This window comes from Bradysia coprophila, assembly GCF_014529535.1.
Source record: "Bradysia coprophila strain Holo2 chromosome X unlocalized genomic scaffold, BU_Bcop_v1 contig_12, whole genome shotgun sequence".
NCBI classification, from domain to species: domain Eukaryota; kingdom Metazoa; phylum Arthropoda; class Insecta; order Diptera; family Sciaridae; genus Bradysia; species Bradysia coprophila.
In genome coordinates this window covers 4310027-4323580 of record NW_023503293.1, presented here as the reverse complement: position 1 = coordinate 4323580, position 13554 = coordinate 4310027, and the positions used below count along the sequence as shown (strand labels likewise).

Genomic DNA, 13554 nt, shown 5'->3' with positions numbered 1-13554 from the left:
AGCGAATGGTAATAGGAGAAACTAGAAAATTCAATTGTAAATGCAATGAGCATTTCGTTTTCCATAAGAAATATGTGCAGTTCAGAGGTGGAAATGAAGTCTCTCTTGCCTGCATCCATGAAACGAGTGCAAGAAATTGATCTTTTTTTGTGTATACTCCAAACCGCCATTTAGTTATATGTGTTCGTATGTCAGTTCACATCTGATTGTTAGTAATACGATTGACAAAGCGAATATAATCGCGGACGAGTACGACAAAATTCACAAGCAGAACAGGGACATGGGTGATGAAGAGTTTGAAAAATTGGTGACATCTGAGATACACAAGTTTACAGCGTTATCCGAGTCTACCCCACCTAACCCATTTTTAACAGATTTTGATGAAAAGAGTCTCAAGAATTAAAAAAATCCTGCGGACCAGATGCCATTCCGAACATTGTTCTGAAGAAGCTTCCCCCCTCAGCGATAGAATGTCTAACAAATCTGATAAACTGTATCTTACGCGCAGGGCATTACCCTACGTCTTGGAAATCAGCTCATGTTATACCGATTCCAAAACCGGGTAAGCCTGCAAATGAGGCAAAAAACTTGAGACCTATTAGTCTTTTGAATAGCTTGAGCAAAGTACTTGAAAAGGTTCTGCACAATCGTATGCTGAACTTCTGCGATGTTAACGACTTGTTGCCTAACAGCCAATTCGGTTTTAGGAACAAACATTCGACAATGCATGCGCTCTTGAGATTTTACGAAGAGGCAATCATTGGCTTCAACGACAAAAACGACTCATTTACAAATTGATAAAGTTGAATTTCCCCACATATCTTATCAAAATTATATTATCGTACCTCAAGGATAGAAATTTCAGGGTTAAGTTGGGAGAGGCATTGTCGAACCCAGTAACTGTAAACGATGGGGTACCACAGGGTTCTATACTGGGGCCGCTACTGTTTATAATATTCATGTTTGATCTGCCCACACATATGAACACTACCTTGACAATATTTGCTGACGATACGAATACTTTTTCGACTAGAGTATCCCAAAACAAAGCGAGATCAAATGTTCAAGGCCATCTTAACAGGCTACAGAACTACTATGAAAAGTGGAAGATTAGAGTTAATGCCGGAAAGTCCGAAGCACTCCTTATTTGCAGGGCCAACTACCTGAAATTTTCAGAAGGCGTATCTGCTTTGAGAATCAATGATTCGGATATACCATTCAAGAAAAGTGTTCGTTACCTGGGTTATCACATACAACCCAACCTTAAGCATAACGAACATGTGAATAGAACGTTGCTGAAAGCATACTCAGGGTTGCACAAGCTTTATCCAATTATGAGGGTAAATAATGGCATTTCACAAGCTGTGAAGATTAAAACTTATCTAACCATATTGCGACCGGTTCTCACGTATGCTATACCGATTTGGCATAATTTGCCTAAGTATCTTATAAAGAAATTGAAAGTTTTTGAGAATAAATGTCTACGCATGGCAATGGGTTTTCGAAGGTCAGCAACGAACTTCAAGTTTATATCTACTGAAGAATTGCACAGTATCACGAAAGTGCCAAGGCTCAATCTATACCTGTATGACTTGGCGAGGAATATGCTCAAGAAAACGTATTTACATGATAACATTGTCATAAGTCAATTTGGAAATTTTTCAAATGAACGATTTGCTAACAGCACTTACAAGCCTCCCCATGTAATACTGAGGAGTAATGAATCCAAACTATTATCTTTGTAGACGCTCATGATAGTGTATCGATAATGACAGTACTTGATCATAAAAATAATAGCCACTGGCATGGCATATTGATAAATCTTGATTTGATTTGGCTACTTATAGCCATTCGACTTTTGTCGTACCCCTTAGGCTAAGCTTTCTTTCTATATATATAAAAAACGAGAATATTGATTGTTTTTTCGAGTCTTTTTTTCAATCCTCAGGTGGCAACATGTACCAAAGAAATTTCTAAGACAATAATAAATCTCACCATTTTTCTGAATTGTCAAGTTTTAATAACTAATTAATACAAAAGTGTAAAGAAATGTCGTAACATAAATTTGAAAAAGTCTGGAAGGCTGTAAATTTATCTTTATCTAGAATATAATTTTGTGCATATTTTCTAATTTGATTGAATAAACGAATTATATAAAAAAAAAAATCTGAGTGTGTAATGTTTGTATTAAATTCTTACTACTTGATCACAAATTCAATTTCTGTTCACGAAGTTCATTTTCGGGATGACTTTTATCAAATTATATACAACGCCGGAATCGTTGGCATGTATTTGTTTGTATGATTTCTGACAACGCACTTCAAGCATGAGTGATCATACTGGTCAGCCGCAGAAAATACGCTATTTTACATGAAAATGTTTTTACAGAGTTTGTATCGAATTTTGCAAATTTTAAGGTCCGCTATAGCCAGTGTGTGGAAAACGTACATCATCGAAAACTGTGTCCGGGCATGTGGTTGATCCGATTGAGCCCGGGAACAATGTTCTAGCGAAATGTAGAGCTTAAAAAACTCTACAAAACTACCGAAGAAACCGATGGTCCAAAAGGTGTCACTGCCAAGATTACCATCGAAAATTTGACCTTTTGATTTTTGAGACAAATGATTATGTTTAGCTTGTGGTTTAAGGTGGTAGAGGAGGTTGAGCACTGCCAGTACACAAGGCTCGACACTAGGCACGTCCCGGTAGGCAATTCACCTGAAACCACTTTTTTAACATTTTTGAATTGAATTTTTTAAGAGTGCCCACGTCGGAGTCGAGGACACCTTGGCCAATAAGTATACATAATATTCCATGACAGTAGCTGAACTCTTTCACAAAATATTTGCGATTTCGATGGCTCCATCAACCACATGCCCGGACACACTTTTCGATGATCTACGTTTTCCGCACACAGGCTATCGCGGACCTTAAAATTTGCAAAATTCGATACGCCCTATTACACATTTTTACCGGTTTACTTGCAAACGTTGCATACTTTTATCTGTAGACGTTACATTTACAGGTAAATTTCATACACATTTTTTACCAATTTGATTCTAACGTAATGGTCTTGTTTTTTTTTCTCAACGTAAATTTTCTTTAAAAATTCCCACGGAGCCCAAGGAGTCCTACTGAAACAAATTAATATTCCGAAACATTACAACACGTGAAAATATATTTGAAATTACTCATATTCATTCTTCTACTGTATAAATGTGTTAAACAGACGGCTACTTAATCAACCAACATTTAACATATTACTTTGACTTACGACAGACTACTTCAAAAATGCCTTGACAAATTCAAATTTAGCTTAAGTAAGTTACTTACATCATTCAAAAATATGTTTTCCAAAAAAAAACTTACATCAAAACTGAAATTTCTGCATAATTTACTAAAATACACGGATGAAACTTTAAGTTAAATCAGAAGGTGCTTAGTATTCGGATGCGACGCTTTGAATGATTCGACATATCTTTGAAACATTTAAATGGTTTTCGCAAAGCTTTTCCGAACGTTGCAAGAAATTCGAGATGAATTTGCGACGTTTGGACGTTCTGTGCTTTATATCATTCGAAAAAGTGGAATTTAAAAATAGAATTTGAGATAGCAGATATAATATATACACGATAGGAAAACGTCAGGTAAGCGAAGAGTGTGCATGAAATATAGAAATATAATAAAAATTGTATCAAATTTATGTTTGCAGAAGTCAATAATAAACTTTCAATTCGCAACTGCGGAAACTTTCGGAAACTGAAGGACATGCGATGAAGCTTTTTCTTATCAAGTGTGTGTATTTGCAGTCATTTATTAAATTGATATGGAAAAATAAATTTTCTAAAACTTTCGCCATAGCTCCGCACGGTAACTGAGTATTTTTGATTCAAAAATAAATGTAATAGAGCAAAGAAATACGTTTTGATATGGAATAGGTGTTTTTCAACTCAGAAAGTATTGTAATTTATTCTTGAATATCCTTTTCTTTTCCAACTACAAACTAAAACACTTGAATTTCATGTAAATAATGGATGAAGAATAAATACAATCATGAAAGCTTATATGTTTCACAAATAGAATACAATAACTCAAATACGTCTAGCAAAGGAGGGTTTTTCTCACAAAAAAAAAAAACTTTTAGGAACATAAATCTTTCGTAAGAAAACGCAGACACTCGAATATATGTTTGTTGAATTTTCATATCAACCGTATAATTTGTGATGGGATTCGACAAAATCTATCCAAAGTATTAAACGTCGTTGGTTGGAGAAACTATGGCTGTGAACACGGATAAAAGTCCGGGCTTAGATTTAAATCTGTTTGGGATTTAGTAAAGCGATCGAATTTCTTGACTTTAATTTCCCTCTGGAATTACTTTCATTTTACCTTAAAGTGGCAAGTCCTAGAGAAATCTATTTTAAATCCTTTGGGGCCTTAATCAAAGAAAATGTAGATGTGGTGGCACCCTCTTATTATGCGCACCCAAAACACTTTTTCTCAACTCAGTGACGAAAAGTAAAACTTTCGTTGCCCTTTATTGAGAAAAACGTTGTATGTAACTCGGTTATAAACGCTTCTTTAGACGCTAAAGGAATTCGTGTGACAAACTATCGGTTATTGTTATTTAACCCTCAGTTTTTTTGTATAATGTAGAGAATGACATGGGTTTCAGACTGTTTCCAGAACAAGCTTTAAAATGATGAACGATGTCTTTGCATTTTTGTATTTCATAGAAAATAGGCCAGTAACATTTTCAACAATTACAATCCAATTGATCATTCTCATAATTTTTTTTTAAATTTTTTATCAATGCAGAATGTAGTTATGAGTAAAAAAATATTCTAGGATATGCCTCGAAAATGTGTGATGATGAGTTTGTGAATATTTAATGGATTACTCCTGATTTTACACGACTTCTTGAGAATCTTAAATCTGTCATTTAAAAAAAGACGAGCCATTTTCGAGACATGTCGCAGAACAATTGTTTACTCAGGTTTATATTCGGCATCGATGCGGAATGAATAAAGGGAATTGGATTGTAATTGTGACTTTTTGTTGTTCTCCGCCTGTATTTAAAAAAAAATCGTGAAAATAAGGTAACGTTAATGGTTTGTTATACGACTGTATACCGACACATTTGGTGTAGGTATTGGACACTTTCTACTTTCGTGACGATTTATTTCCGAATGCAATTAACCTAAAAACATTAACCTTCAACAAGCTTTCAATGCTACAGTTCGCAAAATTACATTAAAAAAAATAAGTATTAAAATCAATATACGTCTCACCATCAAGCATTGACGCAAATTAATCAGTCTGCTGTGTGTTGTTGCTAGCAAATTTAAATCCCAGTCATGTTTATTTCTAAATAAAAATTCCAGCATATTCACTGACCTTTTACACCTAAAAGTGCACTATTACTACCCTCCACTTGGATTATATATATGGATAAATCAATATCACCCCAACACGAAAATAACTACGAAACACTTTGCTTACGATTCAAACTTCCTTTTTAATCAACTTTAAAACAACAGTGGTGATGTATTCATAAATCGATATACGAAATGAATTTAAATTACGAGATCTTTCAAGCCGGAAAATATTTTCGGATCTCTGCGTCATACACACACACACAACATAATTATACAAATTTTTGAACATACTCATCCAGACATAAACAATGGCAACCTGTGTGTATTAAACGTAAAACATAAACGTATGAACATTTAGCATAAACTCGATGTTCAAATGGATTATTGAACCGGAAGCAAAAGGTTTTCGATGTGAGAATGTGTTCAGCGATAGAGCACAGAAAATTCTCGGGACTAATTAACTTCCACTCAATAAATTTTGATTGAAACCGTAAAATGTAAAACCCTTTTCGGGATAAATTCGCCTTATTATTCATATAGAATATGTTCTACACACATTTCACCATACACTTCCCTGTAGAATATCGGAACGACATATTTTATTATTACTTAATGTTGGCCGAATCAGTTGATGAAATTGTGACATCTGTTGGAACCTATCCTTTGTTTGTATTTGATAGGTTTTTTGAGAGAAGCGGGTGACATTTTAGAACAAATTTATTTTTAATAAAGTTTGTCTCAAGATTTTATGTGGACAAGTAACAACAGACCTGAACAAAACGATGAAGTAAATTTAATCTGGAAAATATGAATTTCCAAGCAAGTAGACACCCATAAGTCTCGTCTGGATTAAAGGGGATTACAGGGGGAAAAATTGGAGGAGGGGTGACATAGCAAAAGTAGGACACACAACACGGTGTGCCTGAACCAAATTTAAACAAAAAAATTTTGAAACAAAAGTTGTTTGTTAGGACCCAAAAAAGTAAAATACGAAGAGAAATCAGAGGTGCAAAATTTTTGATTAAAATTTGGTTCAGGCACACCGTGACAATCATTAAGAAAGTGGAGCAAAGGTATACAGGAAGAATAGAGCCTCCGCATTTATGATGATTACTAATTGAAACTAAGTTTTCAACAGAGATGGCGTTTTGTTGACGGTCTGGTGACAGTTCAGATAAAAAAAATTTGATCTTCTCAACTCTTGTTTTTCCCATGGGGTGAACAAGAGTTTTTTTTTGTCTTTGCAACTGTCACTTTGTTTTGATTTAGAAAAATGGCGGTGTAACAAACTGATGTGTTGTTTCGTGGATAAAAACGGTTATTTACGCCACTCACGGAGGAAAAATTATTGTGTTCGGGGAGAAAAAAGGAAATTCCAACTCCAGCAAATAGCGAACTTTCGCTCTTGTTGGAATTTTCTGTTTTCTCCAAATAACCATTTGGTATGCATATTCACAGAGAAGGAATTCTAAATATCTGATTTGAAAGCAGAATGGATTTGATGGTAATAAAATGACTATACTGTGTATAGAAGGTACTAATTCAATTTTTATCGCAATCGTAAAATTGAATAAGGATTCCGAGGATAGGGATTATGTTTTCAACCTAGTGTTATTTTCTATCGCTTATAATCGACCCTGTTAAGATACGCTGAAGTCTTTTGCAATGAAATGTCAGAAACATCTTACCAATTGCTTCAACGTTTTATTCACGCCGTAAGTGTGCCTAACATTTGAATTTTAAGTGAACGATTCGATGAAAAAGTGAACCGAAAAATACATTTCAACGCTTCATTGTATGAAAATGGCGCTACGTTAGAAAGACCTCCGCACTTTCCATTTTGAATTTCGACCGCACTTACGGCGTTAATTGCTGAATGCGGACCAATTCTACGATAAATTTAAAAAGTAAAGAACTAAATTCGATCTAGACACATTATTAAGAATTAATCCAAGCGAGATAGTTACAGAGAAAGATGTCATCGATTCAGTTCAAAGTTTGGACCAAAATTATCAAATTATTTTCATTTTGTAATTGAAGCAACATGGAATTTTGGCAACACTTACAGGTAGGGAAAATGAGTTAAATGTGTTATGTGAAGGTCCTTTCAACGCAAAAGATGTGAGACTGTCTATCCGAGGCCAGGCCGAGGTTGACGACACATGTACGAAACGACGTCGTCATTTTTATGTTATCGCAATAGGGTAATTCCCAAACATGCTTTGAACATTAAAACTTCCTCCACAAGGCCATGTATAAGGACATTTTATCATTTCATATTCATATTTATATTTATCATTTATTTATCATTTCATATTTGTCCCATATAATGTACTGTTATATAGTGTTCCCAAAAGACAATTAGTAGTAAGAAACAAAGTGGATCTTTGGTGCACTGGCGCCTCGTTATGTTTCGCAGCTGTATATGCTAATTGCTAATTTTGAGATCATAAACAAAACCTGTCGAAATCAATGTAGACTTCAGACGTTTAATAAAATCCATTACCGAATTTACGCTTGTTAGAAATTTTGTGAATCATTATACACATACATATTGAGTAATGACTATCATCAGAGATTAGCTCTGATCTGAATAGCTTTCTCTCCATTAATTTACGTTCAAATTACAAAAGGAACCTAAAATCCATCTGCTTGTAGCATAAATAAATAAGTTGAAAATTAATCACATTTTACGTAGCGAGTATATTTCATCATGTATATTTGAATTCCTTTTGAAACTTATTTGCTGTATTAAAATCTCATTGAAATAAATATTTTCTCTTCATTATAATTCTCTCTTAGCATACCTCCAAATGTTATGGTTACTTATACAAATATTGTATACGGTTACGTTCATCGAGCTTTACACGAGTGAAACAACTGTAAATTTTACCTAACATAATTTATTTAATCCAACTTTATATGCATACATACAAAATCGAAAACTTTTTACATCGAAAATGTTTTCTCTTTTGCGTTTTCAAGTATTCTTTTGTAGAAAAACCCTTTTTCCACTCAAAAATGTTTACCGGATGATATCTCTAAAGCCTATATATATGCCATCAGTGGGTTTATAATGTGATTGTTAATGCTGTGTAATTTCAGCTTTCGGTACTTCACTTATCAAAGTAAGTAGAGTCTTTTGTACTGAGTCAGATCCTTCATTCTGCGTTTCATGTGACATTGTGTTAGGAATTTCAGAAGTTGTGGAATTCAAAGAAATTTTACGTTTTGATGTCACGAAGAATGATTACATTTGATCTATGCGATTAGGCAAATTTAAAAGAAGATAATAGATTATCAACCATATTGCATCTCTGTTATTGAAAATGCCGATGAGCGATGAGCTCTAGGTGATGTTGGCTTACATAGGCAATCTCGGTTCTCCTGTAGGGGCACCACAAATTTTTCAATGCGTCATTCTTTTCGCTATATTTTCTTGTGAAGTTATTCTGGTAGAATATCCATGAAATGTCATAGCAGTGAAGTTGGTTGCAAATGAATAGAGCTCAGACATTAGAAATTCTAGTACTAGAAATGTAACAGAGATGTACCAAAGAAAAACTATTGCATTAGAGCTTTAGTTTTCATGTTTCCAAACAGATTCTTCCTTGGGCGAAACAATAAAGAAAAATCGTTAAGAGAAGTACTAGATTTAATTATTAAAGCTCAAATATAGTAGATTTTCCAAAATTTCTATTACGTTTCGTCATAAAATTACTAATGTCAGAGATCTTTTTTTTTGAACTAACTTCACTGCAATAACGTTACATGGAAATTTACCAGAGAGAAGTTATTTCACCTGAAAATAGAACGCAAAGACTGATGTACTGAAAAAAATTGTGGCGCCTCTACAGGCCAACCGACGTTTCCAACGAACAATATAATCGGGTGCGAATTGTCCAAAAAAGCCGTTTCGCTCATACAGTGAACGACATCTCAAATGTCTCACTGTCATTTTTTTCAGAGAATGTCATTGTGAATTTGCAATGACACAATAAAATTCTCAGAAAAATTTGACAGTGAGACATTTGAGATGTCGTTCACTGTATTGAATGTGAAAAGCGATTTTATGGTTGATTATCGTAGATGCATCGACCAGTAACTCGAATCGCGATGTTGCCAAGCTGGGATCGGCCTGGCAAATCCTATTACATAAAGAGTTATGCTACGGCATTTAAATTCAATTTTAAAGAGCCGAAAGAAGTTTTAGATAACGGCGGCTCCCTGGTCCAAACCAGGCCCATCCCAGCTTTGTAACGTTGCGATTCGAGCTCGTGGCCGACCCACCTACGATAATCAATCATAAAAATTGTTTTTCACATTCAATATGAGCGAAAGGACAACTCGCACCTGACCATTCAGGCGAGACTATGAACGGTCAAAATGAAAATCCGAAAAAATGTGTGAATTTTTTAGTGAAGTTTGGGTAAATATTTATCAATATTAAGGCGCGTACAAGAATTGTATTTCATTCACTGACGTTCACTTTTGTCGCTCAGTTAATAGTATGTCAAAGTTGACTGTAAGGTTAGATTCTACACGGCCGATTTTGTCAGTGAAACTTGACATTTTTGATGTAAAAAGATTTTCGTGTTGATGAATAATAATTCGAGTGATAACATTGTGTTCAAATAGTGAAAATCAATTAATTAAATTTTGTTTTTATTGCAACAACAGTTGTCAAAATTCACTTTCATTAACTCAGCGCATTTACTGAGCGACGAAATAGAATTTCTTAGGTAGGCCCTGGACCGTGAAATAATTGGTGAAATGTTACAGAGATAGTGGATTACGTCCTCGTTTGGAAGGAACTTTTTGTTTTGTCAAGTGTATCACTCAATGAGTCGTTTTCTGGGGGTGCAATGAGTAAACAAAATGTTAAACTGAGAGATGGAAATAACTACTGTTGCTCGCCTTGATGGCTTGCTTAATCAATAATTTTATAATTTCTATGAATAATGGTATAACTGTCGAAATTATTGGGGTAAATGTGGTATTCTATGTATACATCATGCAGAACATTGTATGTGTAAGATGCCAACTACACTCGACCGTATACCGCAACATCGAAAATCTTTACTCGTAGTCGTTCAACTTTAACACTCATCCAAACAACAATAAAACCATTTCTTTTCTGCTTTTATTTTTCATAAGATAATATTGTCATTGTTTGGCGTTTGTTTGTGGCAAATGGTTTTATTATCGTGTGTTCTGTCAATGTGCGATAAGATTGCTTTTGTCTGAAAATGTCAAGTAAATGTAAAAATGTAATTACACCATCAAGGAAATCAGTGCCGTTTTTGATAAAACGCCTGATGTGGCACAACTGGCTAGTCGTAAAACGGAACATTTCTTTTCTTTCAATTTCATTTTAAGGACTGTGGAACACGTTGATTAATTAAAATTTCTTCATTCACGTCAGATTTTCTCATTAAGTTCAGTCAGACCTGGTAATATTTTCATATTGTCGTTATTGCGACTCACTCAATTACGCAAAGTGCCCGTTAATTAAAGAAGGCACTGCAGAGAATCACGGTTAACCATGTCAACTATTGCATGACCTTTGAAAGACCATTCCATTGGGGAGGTGTTTACTGGTACATATTATTCTAACGAATTAGTTCACGCCGAGGTTTGCGCTTAACATAATTTCCCAAAACGAACAGAGAAAAAAAAAAACGAAATCGCCGAATTAAATCTAAATGGAATAGCGTATACGTATATACTCTCCGTATACGACGCTTGAACTTTAGCCCTGGTAACACGACTCACAATAATACATTTTTATATTCGCCGAGGAATAAGCAATAACGAAATGCCAACACAATTCATATAATCTTGGAATTGTCTTATTTTAGACTTGTCTCTGCTACAAAAATGTTATTCAAATAAATGTCATGTTCACAGTAACGCCATTTCGTTTTATATGTCTACAAGTTATAGTAAAAAAAACTAATAAGAAAATCTGGAGATGTTAAGCTGCAACCGCAGATATTTATATTGCTGAGATTGACAACGGTCGTTTCATTTTTGCTCATGCTGTCCACATTTCGGTACACATTTTCGGTGATTATTAAAGTTTTTCTAATGAGCCAAAAAGAAGTTTTTCGTTCAAGATCTGTTTGTCATATGAAGCCACAGTTTACTAATATAATCATTTGTGTAAAGGAAACTAAAACCCCTTTTTGCGATTCGATGTATAAAATCGTCTAAAGATTTAAGCAAAATGATAAAATATAATGCTCGCAATATGCATCTAAAACTTTAGATATGTAATCGAGTCCTCGATGTAGGTATGGTTACTAGTGACGTAGAATCCGCTTTGCATTAAGAAAGCAAACGTCCACCACCCACATTCGAAACAATAAATTCCAGAAGATAAAGCGATAAATAATAAAGTTGCATCAAAACCTATTTATATTGCACGTAACAGCTACGCTTCTATCTCTTTCCGTTGGCTGGTGAATAATGTACAACAATATATCACATGTACACATAGTTGCATTGGGTGTACACTGTACTACAGTGTAAAGTTTATATAGTTTTCTTGCGGTTGAAAACATTTCAAATAGGAACGAAGAATGATGCAATTCTCTTTTTAAATGTGCCCAATGACACCGGAGAACGTGCACGAGGAACTGTATTTTTTGTACGTCAAACCATTTCTGGTAGGTATACCTAAAACAATTTATATTATTCCATGCCGTGATAGTTGGAAAATTAGTTTTATCGTTTTGATTAAAGGCTGCTACATTTTTCGACCTCAACTGTGAATTACTTGGAAATGATTAGTTTAACATTTAAAGGTCTTATCCTTCGTCGCGTGTAAGTAAATATACGCTTAAGAGTTCAAAACTTCCATGCCAGTCATGATACTGACACGGACTGTCAATAAAAGCAAGCATCGCTACACAATAAATTGAACAGCACAAAGTCGCTAGGGTCAAAGTCGTGAACAAGTTTTTCTTTTGTGTTAAAGAAAATTATTTTTTTTGTGAAAAGGAACGTAGTCTTTGTTGTCTTTTATATTTGTTTACCAGCAACGGTAATCTTCATATTATATTACATCTACATTGAGATGTGATGGGTAATTATAAAAAACAGCCATCCTTAGATCTTCCTCCTTTTATCAACATTATGGAAATCATCGTCAGGTCTCTCTATTTTTCAATATTACACGTGATTCTAATGATTGCTGCCGTGACGAGGTGCATCCTTGATTTTACCTCTAATATTTTGCTAGTTTTCAAACAGAAAATTTATATCGACCGATTTCGAGTAACCTTAAAGACATTCGTTCCAGGGCCGTAGCCAGCTGTGGCGCAGAAGAGCGGCGTCCCCTCTAGAAAAATTTGCGCCCCTTCTGGGATTAATGAATTTTCACATTAAAATATTTTTACGAAAGTTTCCAAAATTCTTTTCAAAAAAATTTTCGCTGCGCGGCTAAGCAATTCACTTCATAAGGTTCAAAGTAGTCAGTCGTTTTGAGTTCCTGTACTTTGACAAATTATTTATTCTAATCTCCTATTTTATCTCCACATCACAATTCTACAGGTTTAGCGTTCTAGTACACGCAAACGCTATGTCAAATTACAGCAACTATTATCAAATCATTTACGTTGTAAATTTACTTCCGATGACAGTTTGTTGATTTCTTAAACTGCTCTGAAGTATAATGACATTTTCGGTTAAACTTTTAAAACGACACAACAAAATCCATATTCGGTTCTTAAGTGAAAATTATATTGAAGTGATGTCCTTCCTCAATATTCAAACCATTTTTTCCTAATCGAAGAGCTGCAATTGAAATTTTCTTGTTGTTCTTGTTGTCCTAAGAAATTTTGGTACATTGTTTATGGCTAAAATGCGTATTCTTATGACCACACCGTCGATTTCGACAAATCGTTTTTACCCTGAAAGCTGTAATATCACTACAAAACATGGAGTTTTACATTTCAAGAATGAGGTCTTAGCTAACACTTTCTGAGTCCATATGAGCACATAAACTGTAAAAATGTCAATTTCGGTATATACTTCGCGATTTTTGGCACTAGAGTGCTTGATATCTGTTGCACCATTGGTCGGAAGACTTTTATACATATTTCAAAGTTCTACAAATTAAGACAGGGTTTTTAGAATAAAAAGCTAAAGCTCTTAGTTAATAGAATAAAGT

General features: G+C 34.4%; 1 protein-coding gene across 6 annotated transcripts in view; it reads right to left on the bottom strand.

The window, feature by feature from the left end:
* LOC119067177 (cAMP-specific 3',5'-cyclic phosphodiesterase) overlaps positions 1 to 13554 on the bottom strand; it is a 224503-nt gene that overhangs the window by 59200 nt on the left and 151749 nt on the right. The window lies entirely within an intron of this gene.